Raw genomic sequence first — 13,627 nt, 5'->3', positions numbered from 1 at the left:
TCTGGAATGAACACGTTAGTCATGTTTGCTCAAAGGTACGAAAATTGTTGGTATGTTAAATCGGAATCGAAGTTCATTACCTTTTAAAGTTAAGCGTCTCATTTATCAATGCTCTTTCCATCACACCTCAGTTACTGTTCCCTTATATGGGTAACCACTACCGCGCAAAATATTCAAATATGGAAATACTTCAAAGAAAGCGATTCGGGCGATAGCAAACGTCTCTTTTTTGAACACACGCAAGACCTTTCCAACAAAACAGAAAATTAGGTTCGGACATATATAAGTTCAAACATTACTAAGCTATAGAACTGCTATGTTGGGAAGACCCCAGCTAGCACAAAGCGATAGAAAACTGCTTCCATACCGATCGCCAAGACTAAATGAACGTCTGAAAGACGCACTAAAAAAATCCGTGCAGTCCGTTTAGAAGTGATAAACGGTCGTATATCGGCTAAGTCCGGCGGATATGACTATTGCAAGAAGTCTAGAATCCTACTTAAAGTAGTTTCGAAAAATCCTGTCTTGAAATGGATTTTGTAAGACCATTAGAAGCTTTAAAAAATACAGATTGAATCCTGCTACAATCAGGATTAGCATCCGTTTTTTTTCACCCTCCCCTCTAGCGCCCCCTCGTCTCCCTTCCTTCCCTCTCCCCATGCCCCTGCGCGCGTTTCGCCGGCCGGCGGCATGCAGGTTTGCGCTTGTGCAATACACGAAACACATACAGCAAAACATTTTTTATTGCAAAAGTAACACGACTAGACAAGCTAGCAATCAACATTAAATATGAGGTGCCTCCGGGTAACGTCCATTACAGGTGTTCGACCTTGATAAACCTGGTTTCGAACAGGTGCTGGGCTGTAGCTCCTTAATTCAGCAGGTCTTCTTATGCAAAAACATTAGGCATGTGTAAAACGTATATTAATGAAGCACACTTTCTTAGTGAACGTAGTTTTTCAATGCTTGGCAATAAGCACTGCAATATATTGGTCCAATGGGCCAGCACTACAATATATTGGTCCAAGCACCAGTTTTTCGAGCATTCCACCTTTATTAACATGGTTCTAACATTAACCGACAAGTGAAATTCCCTTCTGTTGCCTTGAAGACATACTTTACATCTAACTGAAGGTGTTGCATGTACAATCGCCAACCAGTGTAAGTGTCGGCTATTTTGCTAGCTTTCAGGAGGCTGTTGTCTTGACTAGTTGGCGACTGGTAGATGACAGCAGCCTCCTAAACACGTGCGAAGTAGGACCAATTAGCATTCAAGAAAGGAATAGATAATGCATTTCTGATAATGTTGTACGAGAAAAGAGGTAAGTGTGGCTCTGCAAGGCACAGCTTCAGGTGACAGCATTGTTACCACCACCGCAATTTTATTTGCCACAGATGACATAGCCAACTCAGAAATGGCGCAGGCTTGGAATATACCTAAACACCAGTCTATCAAACACATCGCATACTTCAAATTGAGCAAATATATTGCGATTCCTTAAAAATAAAAGACAGCAGACGAGTGCAACCTTAAGTAACAGCGACTATTTGCAGAACGGCTGCTTCAAGATACAGTAAGAACTTCAGTTGCTGTAATTAAACCATTAAAATGTTGCGCCTATGACTTGCCTGTTTGAAAACCTCCACACAATAACATTGCCAAGCACTTGTAAAGAATTTTTTTACAAAAGCATGAGTCATCCACACCACAGGTGGGAACATAAGCCGTAATTTTCCACCCAGTTTCACTAACTTTGACCTTGTTGACATAATTATAGTTACGCAATGGGTTAAAGGTTAAGCTCGTGCAGTTTATATCATTATGATCTAGAGTGCTTGCATATGCAATTTATTGCTTACACCGAAATGAGCCCACACACTAAAAACCCACACATGGCGCGCGGCGACGATTTCATCGCCGTTGCACTTTATACGATTATCACGGCGACGACGCGGCCAAAATGCGCTTGGTGCCCATATAATTTCTATCGCAATAAAGAAAAAGAACCGCGGCGTAAATTTCTCTCTCTTAAATGGCATGGTCGCCGTTACGTCGTCGCGCCGTAACACGCGTGTTCGAGTCGATGTCTCAACGCTGCGGCTGCGAAGCAGAGGAGCTACGACGGAGGCCCAGTCCCGCCAACGAAACTGCTCACAACGGCCAACGCTCGCTTCAACGGCAGGAAAAGAATGGAGAGGGTTAAGCTGGCGCCGGGCCGGCGGCGGGCGCGCACGGAGACAGTCGAAGGTGGGGGAGCTACGAGGGAGTTGAGAGGGAGAGTGAGGGGCGCCACCGAAGCGACGGAGTCACCTCTGCTCAGCCAAATCCGCTTCCCTGACGCCCTCCTCCCTCACCTTTGACGTGTCCGCGCGCGCCCGCGCCGCCGTGCTGGCGCCGCCCGCTCCCTACAGCATCGTTTTCTGCGAGCGCGTTGCTCGACGTGGGCAGTCCGTGGCCCCTACTCGCCATCTGCTGGCGCGCCGTGATATCTAACGACTCCATTCGTACGTCGTGCTGTGGTGCACGAATACTTCAGAAATACGTCTTCCTTTAATTAGAACAAACTTTCGGGCTCCTTCGAGTTCGAATTATCGAGATACGACTGTATATGTATCACGCTGAAAATTTAATTCGTACGACTTTAATATGAAATAACAGTTACCTGGGTTCTTGGAGTTCAGGAGTTTCGTGGTGGCCCTTTGGGCGGCGGCGTTTTCGTCTGCCCATTGGCACCTGTAGAGGGTACATGATCGGTGTCTTCACCCTCACGCGCCTTCTCTCTTGCACGTAGGTATGTGCCCTGCATAGTAAGTTACAAAAAAAAACTCTTTATTGTTATGCTGATAAACTCGGAGTATCTATGTTATAATGTACAGCAGTGCCTATTAACTGTATATTGGAATTTTTCTTTTTTTAACAGAATTTTGTTACTGCACAGACTTGCAAAAAGAAAACGCCAGTGCGACCTCAAATTTATTTGTTGCATGACTGAAGCCAAAAATGTTAGGTATCCTAAAAAAAGATGCTGTAAATAGCTACACTGTCGGATTATGTTACAAAAAACAAGGCAACAGTGCACTACATGCAGGGTGTTTCATTTAACTTTAGCCAAACTTTAAAAATAGCAAGTGCCACGTACCGGACAGAACCAAGGTATGTTGGAGATACTCGATTATTTTTTGCATTCCGCCTAGTTAGATTAGTTCTAATTAATTAATTAACTTCTCAATTACTATAGTTAGATCAAAGTGTCAATGAGAAGATTGTAAAGCAACATGAGAAACCCCTGATACCGCTTTCTGTTTCTCATATGAGCTACATAAAGTGTTTTTACAAGTGTGAAAGGTGCCTGCCAATACACGCAAACTGCCTCGAGCGGCCAGTCGTTCGGCAGTTTTGCGTGTATTCGCGGGCACCTTTCACGCTCGGAAAAACACACGAATGATATCGCACAAGAGCGTTGACGGAAGAATGCTGTGGCTACGCGAAGATCGTAGCACGTCTAATCATTCTGCGCCAAACGGGAATGTCATCGTCTTCCTAACGATCAATGGTCAACGAAACGTCGCAGAGGTAATTTTAGACAGCTTTGGCAAACCTGAATACGCATACAATAAAAGAACGTACGCAGACGTAAACATGCCTCTTAAACAATATTAGAGATTGCAGTTAAAATCAAGGCGCTTTCATTGAAAAACTTCATTACCGCCTAAAACTTCCACCTAAAACTCCCGCCTGAAAACCGTAAATAATTAAACACGACAGGTGTCAAAGTGGCCGTGACTACTTACGTGAGCAAAGAAGATGTGGAAGGCAGTCTGGCGCTCCGCGTTCATGAACGAATACGCGTCAGGAACTTAACGGCTGGTCCTGACAAAAATAACGGTCAATGTAACGGCAGGTTCAAAAGTTACGCAATCTGGAGGGAAGCTGCGCGAGAGCGCAGTCCGCTTGGCTGCTCAGACTGCGTCGGCGCAAGCGATGACGCCGATGAGCCGTCGCGCCACTCTCGCTTTGTCAGGTAGCCGCTATGACACGTCACGGCGCTGCATCCTCTTGCGACACACGCTGCTGCAATGCAGAAAAATACTCAGTGTGGCTTCGTACTCGGTACCTGAAGCACAGAATGCTAGCTAATTTAACTAAGAAAATACAAAATGCGGCTGCTACCATAATACTAGCGCACCTTACAAAGATAATTTGAAGTAACAAAAGTCGAACTTTTTAATGCCTATTCTTGGCACTTTGCGTAGGTAGGTAGGTTCCTAACTCGCTTTCTAATACAAACAAGTGATGTGCAACCTTAATGGAATCGAACTTCTGCCGTGGGTCACAGCAGCCGGTTCTCTAGCAACTAGACTACGGTGTCTTTTTCTTCCTTTCGGTCAAAGTAAAACAGGTTAACCAAACAGACAAACGAAAACTGCGACAAACCATATCAAAACATTTTACAGTTTGAACCGTCAGTCCAACTTGGCTGACATTGTCATTTAACATTCTTGAGTGTTGTCAAGGATCTACCCTCGACAGCCACTCAGGAACACAGCAATCATGCGTTCTAAATTTTCCTTCACAGAAAAATGGCATATTCGCCAGAAGGGACAGATCGCGTTGAAGTGTATCGAGGACTGTTCAACAATGTCCTCGCGTCGATGACAAATCAACGTCGAAAGTGGTGCTTAGTTCCGGAGAAGTTCAGAAACTGGGACAAGCGGAATTCGGTGACTTGTAACCCATCATAGCCATCCTGAAATTCACACATTTACGTGGACAAAGACTTGCCTGATTTTCTGCAGATATGATGCATAGTCCGAAGAACCTCCCTTTCGATGCCCCGCTCATAGGAGGTCGTTTGTGGAACAAATATTATCTATAAATGTCTTGCGTGTGTGCTTCTGCTTTTCTCCTTTCAAGGCAAGATCACTTTCGTGAAAACTGTCCTCGATTGAGCATCCTCATGTGGCGAGGATACTTCACTAGAAGCATGGTTACTACTTTCATTAACCTACCATGATACTTATTGGACGGTCTCGTGCAACAGACTGGCAGATATCGTTTCGTCATTAACTCTACGCCTCTTCTGACGGTCTGAAGGTCAGCGTACTTTTCTTCTTTATTGTGGACTTCATTATGAGCATAAAGCAAGCAGCTGCCCCTTCAGTGCTCACGCCACACAATGCAAACACCTGCGCCAGGGTTGATTGCACTCTCTTCTAACAGGGCGAAGCAAAAACAAAAACCATGTCCGTTTTTCCCGCCAAAAAGCGGAAGAAACAACAACAAAAATCAATAATTGTAGGCCGCTAGAACAACGATTTTAAACGTCTTCTAAAATCCGCCTTATGAAAGATTTTTCCATTCCCAATTGAATCCTTCCGATTTGACTTCTTCATCTAATTTTGACGGTCAAGGCGAAATATCCATGATAAGAATGATTATCGCTTTTGTGCTAGCTGGGACTCGATTCATTCCTAACCCTGGCAACTTACAAGAAAGTAGAATACATAATCATATCGCACCAGGCACCATGGCAGATCCCTTTCTCGCGTACTAATTATGGCTGTCAACGCCTTAAACTTACACTACCTTCCTGCTTAACTATTTCAACCAACAAAATGTTGATGGTTGTTATCTCTAAACAAACTAAAATATTGGATCGTTCTTATAGATGTGCATTGTAAATGATCTAACAGTTCCGCAGAGCTTATGATGTACTCTCGTTGTGTTATACGTTCAGACTTTTAACTATGAACCCCAGCATCCAGGTTTCCGCTGCAGCGATTGTGCCAGGCCGCGCGGCAGGGCTTGCGTTGTGAACTGGATGCTGCAAAGGGCTCTTCGCGCTTCTAAACTTCTAGGATGTGATGACGGCCTAGCTACGTTGCGGGTATCTGTCGCGAAAGCAGCAGCCTAGACAGATTATCTTTTTCTATTTTTTAACATAGATGCGCAGATGTATTTACAAGTATGTAAAACGATTTCTAAAAAAAAAAAAGAACGTTTCCTGATGGTAACTTGTGTTTTATTATAGTTCTGTGAAACTTGTTATACAAGTATGTGTGAGTGTACATATGTGTATGTATGTATATATATATATATATATATATATATATTATATATATATGTATATGTATGTGTATATTATATATATATGTATATATTGCTTTTGCATTCTTATGCTATATGCGATTGAGTTTGTGTCAAACCATAATGCAAGATAACAGATTGTGATTGTATACTGCGAGTCAATTCACACAACTGTATTAACTATAGTTTCTATACAATAACATGAAGTAGCTGCATATACTTGTGCTTAGAAACTCGTATATCAACATTTTATACGTGATTATTTGGTACACCAGCCGCTACCGTGCCTGTTGGGAGACCGGAGCTCTGTCAAGCCGAAGAAATTTCGGCTTTTTTCCGGCTCTCCCTTTTCACCTTGTGTATCTCGTGGTGAAATAAACAAGTTGATGATGATGATGATATCTGGAGTGCCTGCGTGGTTGGGGATGATTTACTCGGCCGCGGGCGCAAAAACCAACGCTGACACCGACGCCGACGCCGAATTTTCTGCGACACGGGGCCCTTAACGCTGTCGCAGAAAATCCGGCGTCGGCATCCAACCGAGAAGCAATCGCGTTCCGTGTGCTGATTCTGATCTGGCTCAACAACGAATTGTCACGAGCAGCGTACTTCCGCGCGTCGCTATACTGGATCTTGAGAAGAGGGGAACGCAGATGTTTACGCAGATTTCATACTCGTTGGAAAAATGAGGTCAAATGGCCCGGTCCCATGAAGCCCATCAAAATCGCGACAGAAATCCGGCCCTTACACGTCTATACGTTAGTTACAGTGGCCATTTAAATTGTAGTAAACATTCTCCTAAAATTAAAATAGCAAGCATTGTGTAAGGCACGGACCATGTAAACCTGTAAATACCTACCTCACTGGATGACTTCGAGCATTCGCTTTCACAACGCAAGCATTATGAAGAACGCCGGCAGCGGAGGCAAATGGTTCGTACAGCCGCGCAATTCACGGCAACTCCGAAAATTAAATTCATCATCATTATCTGCCCATTTTTATGTCCACTACTGGCGGCCTCTCTCAGTGATCTGTAATGACCTCTGTCTCTTAACTCTGCAACACTAGGGGCGCGGAAAGACAGCCGGCAAGGAAACGGCACGCATGAATTAGCAGCATCCCTGCTCGCCTTATCACCCACCAATGATTACCAACAATTAGATATGGCACGCGGGCCGCATAAGCGTCAGCCGCGCACAGTCATTCACAACTAGGCAGGCCTAGAATAGAACTAACCCGAATATTGAGCACGTGAGAAGATAATGCCCATCAAGCTGCCATCCTTTTCGGCTCACACTGTTACGTGATTTTTCCCGTACCCCCAGTGTATGGGTCGCTCATTTATATGGCTTTTGGATTTAATACAGAACATCACAGCGACGACAACAGCCAAAGTTTGCCTGGAGTGTCGATATAGTTGCTTTCGCCAGAAAGCGAAAAATAAAAATGTTAGCAAAGGGTGTATTATATATATATATTAATTAATAATATACATGGGTAGGTTTCGAAAAGCTACCCATGTCTATATGAAAACTGGAAAACCGGAAAATGAAAACTTTCCGCCTATGTTGGAACGGAACGAGTTTTCGTTCCTGTTTTAGAGGAACATGTACAACACTGCTTTGTCATGACAACACTTTGTGAAGCTTGGCCACGATGTCACACTGATTATAAAGACTTCGCACTGAGTAAATGTAACATGGGACGGCCGAAGAAGTACAAGACTCCCGAAAAAGAAGCCGCTCAGCTGGAAGCTCGTCGTGCCGCCAGCCGAGAACGAAAGCGGCGATTGCGTGCTAATCCGGAGTATCGCGCCGAAGCCGCTGCTGCTGAACACACCAAGGCTATTTCCCCTGCTCGAGATGCTGGCTTCTTTCACTGCTGACGGCGGCACAAAAATCGGCTTGTTTTTGACACGAAATAACTCTTCGAGTGCCCTCGTAAGTGTGCATATTATAAACCGTTGCGCGAAGTAGTAAATCGACGTGATTTTGATTCGCAAGCGGTCAGCACAGTCGCTGCAGCAATCGTCTGTCCGACTGAGTATTGGTCTTTATAGTGTCCCTTTAAACCACGGCTCATTCTTCTCGCTAAAAAATCGGGTGGCGCGTTAGTTTTCTACATTATTCACAAGCTTTAATGTAAGTTAGTTTGCCACTTTTGACACATAGAAAGCATGCCCGCGTTAGAATCAGGCAAATACTGCCAAATGAAAGTGTCCATGGCATTTTTCCTGGGTCTTGTTTAATTTGACCCGCCAGATCATTTGATCAATTCCGTCGGTCCTGTTAAGGTCAAATTAGCGGAAGTCACCTGTACATACGGCCAATCCCCTAACATTGGATTGCAAAGAGAATGACAATTCCAAGATCATTCTGGTCAGTTTTACATTTAACGTCAGCTGTAAGAGCCATGCAGGCATCCTGATTTTACCTTTTTGGAAGTCAACCACATGCTCCGAATTAGTTACGGTGAAAGGGTGATACAATTCCAGACTAGAAAGGCGTTACTGCTTAAAACACAGCATTGAAACGTACCTAGTCAAGAGAATAGCATGGAAAGCAGGCGTAGCCGGGGGGGGGGGGGGGCTAATAGGGCTTCCCCCCCCCCCCCCCGAATTTTTTTCGTGCCGGCATGCACCGTCGACCAAAACTACCACCGACGCCGGGAATCATTCCGGATTCTGTCTACAATGTCTTTTTCACGCTCGAAAAGACATTTCGGCACTAACATTCTGAACTCGGGCTGGATTTCAAGACAACGCTCTTGCTCCTGGAGTCACCTAACACAAGGAGCCCCATCCGAGCACAAACTTTCAAGGGCTTTGCGATAGCGAGCGGGCGCGTTGCGGCATCTCGCAGCGGCCGCAGAATCTACGGAGCGCATGGATTTCAATTCCGAAACTTTATGGCTATAAGTTCTCAAACATTTGACGCGAAAGGTGCACCGACATTCCTAAAGGCGTGCTTTAGTTTTTCAATTATGGAACTTTATAGGGTTAATGCTCTTATAAACTTGGGCCAACATGCGTGCACTGGAGCCCTCGTGTCCAAGCCGTTCCAGAAATGAAAGCACGCGCTCGCAGTCTTCCACACACACGAAAATACTAAATATCACCGTGACTGTGAGCTAGCAGCTGATAATTTTCTCCAAAGATTTTCAGGAAGCGTGCCCAATGTGATCGATCAGCTGGACCAGGGCAGGCAAGGTAAGATATGAGAAAACAGAAGAAAGTAAATGGCCTATTACTGAGGAAATTCTTTTTGCGGGCGACAAGGTCTGGCTCTCCGTGGCCACAGGGACAGTGGGCCTATGGATTTAAGCATAGCCACCGCTGAAAATGCAGGTATTATTGCAATAGCAATTATATGGACACTTCAACTGGATTTCTGCCGTCGGCGTCGCCGTGAGGTTCCGTATAGATAAAATCTTCGCCGCGCGCCGCATGCCCGAGCGGAAGCGTGCGGGGACGCACGCTATCACGGAGAGCGACCGCACTCAATCTCCCACGCGCAAGCAAGGAAGCGGGAAGCGAGCGCCGGAGGGAGCGGGGGGGGGGGCACTTCCACTCTGCCAACAACCGCGCTCGTCGCTCGCTCGCACCGTCTCTTATCTCCACACGGCTCTGACCTTTATGCGCCGTGCATTCGCCGCTCAGTTTCCGTTGAAGCGATAGACCGCACGTACCTTCGCCGCTGCGGCGTATCCGCTTGCTGCCAGCGTTTTGACAGTCCATTCAGTGTGATCTATTCATGTTTGTTTGTGCGCGCTCACACCACGCTTGTTCATTCAGTTAGTAATAGTCGGGCCACATTTTCCAACGCACGCTACACATGCAATGCTGCCCGGATCGGCAGTGCAGCGCTACAGGTGTGTCCCTTCGCACGCGCTGCCCACGGGAAGCGCTTCTCATCAACACCACCGTTTCACACGCTCCTTCTCGTGGTCATCGAGTCTCTCTTCATGTCGGTCTACTTACGCCGCAGCACACCTGCTTACTTAATCAGCTCATGTTTACTACAATTCATATTGCTAACAAAGCCGCTCACCTTACTTCTTATGACATTGCTGTGTTGCTATCGCATTCATTGCTTTGCCCTTAGGGCGAAACTGACATTTTTTCAGAGAGCTTCTTCGCATGCGTGCCGATTGTGATACATGTCTGAAAAACCACTTGGAAAGTTGCCCCAGTAATGCCTCATATTTAAGCCCAGATGCACAAAACCAAATTATAGAAATTTGTGGTGAAATTATCAAAGAAAGCCTAGTTGCAAAAGCAGGCTGCTTCTCCATACTTCCTGACGAAATGACGGACATCGCTGGAATCGAACAGCCTACTGTTTGTGCAAGGTACCTAAACAAGGATGCCAATGATATCGAGGGAGTGTTTTAGGTTTTAGCACCGGAATAGATGCCCTCTCTCAGTGCGACTGCAGATTGCTGTACAAACTGCTGCAGATTCTAGTCACCCTTCCAGTGACCACTCCCAGCACAGAGAGAATATTTTTAACAGGAGTTTACTAAAAAACTACTTGCGCTCTACAATGTCTGTGGAACGCATGCTTAGGCTGGCGCTTCTATACACCCAATGAGACGTCGGCATCAACGTGTCCGAAGTCATTGACCGCTTCGCTCAACCTCCCCACCGAGAGAAGTTTGTCCTTTATATAGCAAAGCAGCAAAATCAATGGAAGTAAAAAGCTCTGTTCCGTCAGGTCCATAAGCTCGTAATTATGAAAACGTATGACTGTTCATTAGCTTTTAAAACGCAGAAATTTTAGCCGTTTATTCTAGCAGTTAGCGTCATGATCAAAATTATCATGCGAATAGGAAAATTACGAGGACATCAATAACCAATTTTGACCGACCTTGCTCATTGAAAGACCGGCCCACGCGGCGTTTACCAAAACCACACTCCGATATTAGGTAGTTCAACTTACCGCATGATCTGTGGCTTTCGTTTGTCTTTTTCTTTCCTTTTTGGCTGTTTGCTTTTATTTCTTTTTTGAAGAAATAAAAGAAATAAAATAATTCCTCTATTATTCTACCCACATGGCGCTGTCGCGACCGCCGCATGGCCCGAGTACACATCACGATTTCTGCGATCATAGTTTTGTTCTTGCCTAGATCATCTGTCTTTCTGTGCGCAAAGTTTACTATCTGTGACTGCGCAACATGTTTATTTGTCTTGTTTGACGCATTATATACAGTGATGTTTGCTTAAATACGTAGATTTATTTGAGACTTAGACGTATATTTGAATATCTTGTTGCGAGGTTTTGTGTATACAAGCAGTGAACTTTGTTTCCAGCGACTCTTTTTTGCCCTTTAGCGAGTTGTATCTTCGCATTTGTATATTCCATTCTATCTTCACATTTTTAATGTATATTTTGCAGAACTCCTATTTTTTATTTGTGCTCGATGTTGCGAGTGTAATCTCGGTGTAATTACAATACACGACCGGTAACAGCTGCTCCTGCACAATCTAATGCAACGAGGGACAGCGTCATTGAGGTTTTTTCCTGGCCGTTGCATATGTGAAAAAAATGCAAACTAGGTTCTTGAATGACAAAGATTCATCAAAATATTTGTCCTCAACTTATTCATGCCTTTACGTTTTTCATATCAGCTGCATGCACTGCTTTGCTGGTTTCGAACTGATATAGTTCTAAAGTTCGTGTGATATTTTCTTTACTTATTAAATAGACAAAAAAAACGCGGCAGCATTGATATCAGTTATTTCTGCCACAATTTTTAGGACATACGAATATTCTTTTATTAAAAATACACATTTTACTTGACAGTGCGTAGCGTTCAATAATTCATTTGCAGCATCTAATATACAATGGCATTGGCAATATAGTTATTATTCATGTATGTCATCCCTCGACAAATTCTTTAAGGAGGAGGCCGCGCTGCAACCTGAGCCCCCCCCGAACAAAACTTATGGCTACGCCACTGATGGAAAGGTATAAATTTATGGGTAATTGGTACCAATTTATGGACTTCAACAGAAAGCACTAACACTTCATCATTCATTTTATACTTAGCACAGACAGGCTCAAAATTATTCCCTATGGTCTGGGTTACCAGTCACATAGCTGTACTTCCTACACTTTTTTGGACACACCTTTACAAATAGTGATCATTTCTTCTGGAATCAACTTGGAAGGGAAACAAAACTATCGTGCCAACTGAAGCACCAGAGCTTCCCGTTCCTGTCCAGAATGAGGACTTCACTTGAGGGCCGTTATCGTTCCTGATATATATTAATGTTCTGCCAAATTCTATTAACTCCACGATCAGGTTTTTCGCAGATGACTGCGTCATTTATTGAGTGATCACGTGTTTCAGACCCGTCCATACTTCAATGTGGTTTAGATAAGGTATCTAGTTGGTGTAACACTTGTCTCATGAAATTGAATACTAACCTGTACAGGTTATGCGTGTTTCACACAGGTCTGCCATTGCCAATCTTAGTGCATATCATATTTCAGGCTCTGTACTTCAACAAGGAACTTATAAACATTTAGGGCTTCATATAACTGCTAATCTTTCATGGCAGCCACATATCGATTATATTTATTTACTTAAAGGTAAATAGTCGTTAACAATGCTAACCGCATGCTTAGTTACTGCGGCATAATTTTTCTATGGCTCCATCTTTATTAAAGCTACTACTGTACAAAACCCTAGTGCGATCGAAATTAGAGTACACATGCTCTGTGTGGGACCCGGGCCTTGAAACCCTAATCAATTAGAATCGGTACAGAATCGCAGTGCCCGTTTTATATTGTGTAACTTCTCCTGCGCTGCTAGAAACTCCAATGAAAAGTACCTTGAACCTTCCTAGTCTCTCCCTTCGTAGAAAACTTTCGCGAATGCTAACCTTTCACAAGATTTATTACTAAAATTATCAGCTTCTTTCTCTTCTTTCTGAGCCGTCATTCATATCAGCTCGCACAGATTATCGCCATAAGGTACGCATTCCATACTGCCGGACTAATGCGTACTGCAACTATTTTGTGCCAAAAGACGGCTAGCGATTGGAACCACCTGCCCACATCTGTTGCCGATATCTCTGACACGTGTTTATTTAAAACTGCCGCTGAAAACTATATGTTCGCCTAATCTGCCTTGTTCCTAATATGATTTGCATTTCCCTTAAACTTACGCTTTTTCATTGCTGTATAAGATAGTGTTTTCTTTTGTGCCAAGGCAGCTAGCGATTGGAACCACCTACCCGCCTGTGTTGTGAATATCTGACGTTTTTTTTTTTAACTGCCGCAGAAAACTATGTGTTTGCCTAATCTACCTTGTTGCTAATCTTATCTTGCATTTCGCCTAAACCTGCATTTTTTCGTTGCTGGATATCATATTTATTTTTGCTGCATTATGACTTTTTTTATGCCACTCCCTTCTGTAACGACCCCTGTGCCTTGAAGGTATTGAAGTAAATAAATAAATAAATGTCTTTCTTTTTGGGCAGTAAGGACTCATGAACTGTGGCACAGTCCCTCCAGTGGCCAAAACGTCCCT

Source organism: Dermacentor silvarum, unplaced genomic scaffold, assembly GCF_013339745.2.
Source record: "Dermacentor silvarum isolate Dsil-2018 unplaced genomic scaffold, BIME_Dsil_1.4 Seq1072, whole genome shotgun sequence".
NCBI lineage: Eukaryota > Metazoa > Arthropoda > Arachnida > Ixodida > Ixodidae > Dermacentor > Dermacentor silvarum.
The sequence above is the reverse complement of the archived record's forward strand: the minus strand, read 5'-3'. Positions refer to the sequence as shown.